Raw genomic sequence first — 4,087 nt, 5'->3', positions numbered from 1 at the left:
TTTTCTTTTTTGGTAATTTCTAATTAGCATTTCAACCTTGCTGCATTTTGCCGGTCTGTTCAACGTATCTAATTTTTCCTTATTTAAGCTAGGAGGGTTGTATTTTCCAGGAATTTATCCATTTCTTCTAGGTTTTCTGGTTTATGTGTGTAAAAGTGTTGTTCATAGTGGTCTTGAATGATCTTTTGTATTTCAGTAGTGTTTCATGTCTCAGTGACGTTATTTCGATTTTCTCTCTTCTTGGCTAATCTTGCTAATGACCTGTCAATCTTAAATATCTTTTTAAAAAAGAACCAGCTTTTTGTTTCATTTATTTTTGTACTGCTTTTTTATTGTTTCAATTTTGTTTAGTTCTGCTCTGATCTTGGTTATTTTTTTTCTTCTGCTGGGTTTGGTTTTGGTTTGTTCTTGTTTCTCTAGTTCCCTGAGGTGTGACCTTAGGTGGTCTCTTTGTGCTTTTTCAGACTTTTTGCTATAGGCATTTATGGCTATAAACCTTCCTCTTAGCACTGCCTTTGCTGTGTCCTGGAGGTTTTGATAGGTTGTGTCATTACTGTCATTCAGTTAGAAGAATTTTTAAATTTCCATCTTGATTTCATTTTTGACCTAATGCTCATTCGAGAGCAAGTTATTTAATTTCCATGTATTTGCATGGTTTTGAGGGTTCCTTTTGGAGTTGATTTCCAGTTTCATTCCACTATGGCCTGAGAGCATGCTTGATATAATTTCAGTCTTCTTAAATTTACTGAGGCTCGTTTTATGGCCTATCATACGGTCTACCTTGGAGAAAGTTCCATGGCTGTTGAACAGAATGTCTGTTCTGTGGTTGTTGGATGAAATGTTCTGTATGTATCTGCTCAGTCCATTTGCTTCAAGGTATAGTTTAAATTGATTGTTTGTTTGTTGACTTTCTGTCTTGTTGATCTTTCTTGTGCTGTCAGTGGAATATTGAAGGCCCCCACTATTATTGTGTTGCTATCTCATTTCTTAGGTCTATTAGTAATTGTTTTATAAATTTGGGAGCTCCAGTGTTGGATGCATATATGTTTAGGATTTTGATATTTTCCTGTTGGACAAGGCCTTTTATCCTTATTCCTCTTTGTCTTTTTAAACTGCTGTTGCATTAAAGTTTGTTTTGGCTGATATGAGCTACCCTTGCTAGCTTTTGGTGTCCATTTGCATGAAATGCCTTTTATCACCCCTTTACTTTAAGTTTATGTGAGTCCTTATGTGTTAGGTGAGTCTCCTGAAGGCAGCAGATAATTAGTTGGTGAGTTCTGCAATTCTGTATCTTTTAAATGGAGCATTTAGGCCATTAACATTCAATGTTAGTATTGAAATGTGAGGCACCCTTGCATTCATCATGCTCTTTATTACCTGCATACTTTGTTTTTTGTTTTTGTTTTTTAACTTGTATTTTTGTTTTATAGGTCCTGTGTGCTTTATGCTTTAAAGAGATTCTGTTTTGATGTGTTTCCAGGATTTGTTTCAAGATTTAGAGCTCATTTTAGCAGTTCTTTTAGTGGTGGCTTGGTAATGACGAATTCTGTCAGCATTTGTCTGAAAATGACTGTATCTTTCCTTCATGTATGATGCTTAGTTTTGCTGAATACAAAATTCTTGGCTGAAGATTGTTTTGTTTGAGGAGGTTGAAGAGAGGATCCCAATCCCTTCTAGCTTGTAGGGTTTCTGCTGAGAAATCTGCTGTTAATCTGATAGTTTTTCCTTTCTGGGTTACTTGGTGCTTCTGTCTCACAGCCCTTATGATTCTTTCCTTCATCTTAACTTTCGATGACCTGATGACTGCGTGCCCAGGTGATGATCTTTTTGCAATGAATATCCTAGGTGTTCTTTGTGCTGCTTGTATTTTCATGTCTAGGTCTCTAGCAATGCTGGGGAAGTTTTCCTCGATTATTCCCTCCAAATACGTTTTTGAAGCTTTTAGAATTGTCTTCTTCCGCAGGAACACTGATTATTCTTAGGTTTGGTCATTTAACATAATTCCAAACTTCTTGGAGAGTTTGTTCATATTTTCTTATTTTTCCTTTTTCTTTGTTGGATAGGGTTAGTTCAAAGACCTTGTCTTCAAGCTCTGAATTTCTTTCTTCTCCTTGTTCCATTCTGTTGCTGAGACTTTACAGTGTGTTTCGCATTTCTAGAAGCGTGTCCAAAGTTTCCTGAATTTTTGATTGTTTTTTCTTTATGCTATCTATTTTGTAGAATATTTATCCCTTCACTTCTTGTATCATTTTTTGGATTTCTTTGCATTGGGCTTTGCCTTTCTCCAGTCCCTCCCTGATTAGCTTAATAACTAACCTCCTGGGCCAGGCACAGTGGCTTATGCCTGTAATCCCAGCACTTTGGGAGGCCGAGGCAGGTGGATCACGAGGTCAAGAGATCAAGACCATCCTGGCCAACATGGTGAAACCGCGTCTCTACTAAAAAAAAAAAATAGCTGGGCATGGTGGCGCGTGCCTGTAGTCCCAGCTACTTGGGGGGCTGAAGCAAGAGCATTGCTTGAACCTGGGAGGCGGAGGTTGCAGTGAGCCAAGCTTGCACCACTGCTTTCCAGCCTGGCACCTGGCGACAGAATGAGACTCTGTCTCAAAAAAAAAAAAAAAAACTAACCTCCTGAATTGTTTTTCGGGTAAGTCAAGGATTTCTTCTTGGTTTGGATCCATTGCTGCTGAACTAGTTTGATTTTTGGGGGGTGTTGACAAGCCCTGTTTTGTCATACTACCAGGGTTGGTTTTCTGGTTCTTTCCCATTTGAATAGGCTCTGTCAGAGGGAAGGCCTAGGGTTGAAGTCTGCTGTTCAGATTTTTTTGTCCTGCAGGGGGTTTCCTTGATGTAGTACTCACCCCCTTTTCCTGTGGTTGTGGTTTCCTGTGAGCTGAACTGCATGATTGTTTTCTCTCTTGGTCTAGCCACCCAGCACGTCTACCCAGTTCCTGGCTGGTGCTGAGGGTTTCTGTACAGAGTCTTGTGATGTGAACCGTCTGTGGGTCTCTCAGCCATGGATACCAATGCCTGTTCTGGTGAAGGTGGTGGAGGGTGCAACGGACTCAGAGTTCTTAGCTTTGGTGGTTTAAAGCTCTATTTATGTGCCTCCTGCAAGGAGGTGGTGCTTTCTAGAAAGCATCAGCTGTAGTAGTGTGGAGAGGGACCTTCAGTGGGTGGAGCCCTAGAACTCCCAGGATTATATGTCCTTTGTCTTAGGCTACCAGGTTGGGTAGGGAAGTACTATGAGGTGGGGATGGGACCAGGTGTGTCTGAGTTCAGACTTTCCTTGGGTGGATCTTGCTGTGGCTACTGTCGGGATGGGGTGAGATTCCCAGGACACTGGAGTTGGGTACCTAGGAGGATTATGGCTGCCTCTGCTGAATCATGAATGTTATCAGGGAAGTGAGGAAAAGTGGCAGTCACTCAGCTCCCAAGCAAACGGAAGGGCTGGTCTCATTCCCACCATGCCACCCACGACATCCCTGAATCTGTTGTTAGGTGGAAGGCGGGCTTGAAAACTTGCCCGAGTCTTTCCACCTCCCAGAGTATTTGCAGTGTCTCCTGGGTCCTGCAAGAGCAGTCTGCTTTCTTCAGAGGGTGTATGGGTCCTTTCAGGATTGCTGGTTTGTTCTTATAGTGAATCTGGAGCTAAACTTTACAATCTTGTGCAGTATTCTTGGTGAACATTTTTTGCCCTTCCTTTTCATCACTTTGACTATATCATTCCATTCTCTCCTGGTCTGTAAGATGACTACTGAGAAAACTGCTGCTAGGCTTATTTGAACTCTGTTATATGTGATTTATTTATTTATTTATTTGTTGGTTTCAGGATCTTTGTGTTTGATTTCTGACAGTTTGGTTATAATATACCTTCGTCTATTCTTGTTTGGATTAAATCTGATGGGAGATTTTTGCCCTTCCTATATGTTGATATTTATATCTTCTCTAGATTTGGGATATTCTATCACTTTTTCTCTTTCTTCTTGAACTCCTATGACTCAAATATTTGCTGTTTTGATGCTGTCTCATATAGTTTATAAGCTTTCTTCAGTTTTCTTAGTTTTTTTTTTTCTTATTTGACTAT

The 4,087-nt window shown here is 40.2% G+C and overlaps 1 long non-coding RNA gene across 1 annotated transcript in view; it reads left to right on the top strand.

The window, feature by feature from the left end:
• The first annotated feature begins 996 nt into the window (after positions 1 to 996).
• Positions 997 to 4,087, top strand: part of LOC119467810 — an 8,876-nt gene continuing 5,785 nt past the window's right edge. The window contains exon 1 of the long non-coding RNA XR_005196430.1: positions 997 to 1,485. This is a non-coding gene — a long non-coding RNA (uncharacterized LOC119467810). The remainder of the gene's footprint in view (positions 1,486 to 4,087) is intronic.

Source organism: Cebus imitator, unplaced genomic scaffold, assembly GCF_001604975.1.
Source record: "Cebus imitator isolate Cc_AM_T3 unplaced genomic scaffold, Cebus_imitator-1.0 Scaffold334, whole genome shotgun sequence".
NCBI classification, from domain to species: Eukaryota; Metazoa; Chordata; class Mammalia; order Primates; family Cebidae; genus Cebus; species Cebus imitator.
This window is presented reverse-complemented; position numbering and strand designations above follow the sequence as displayed.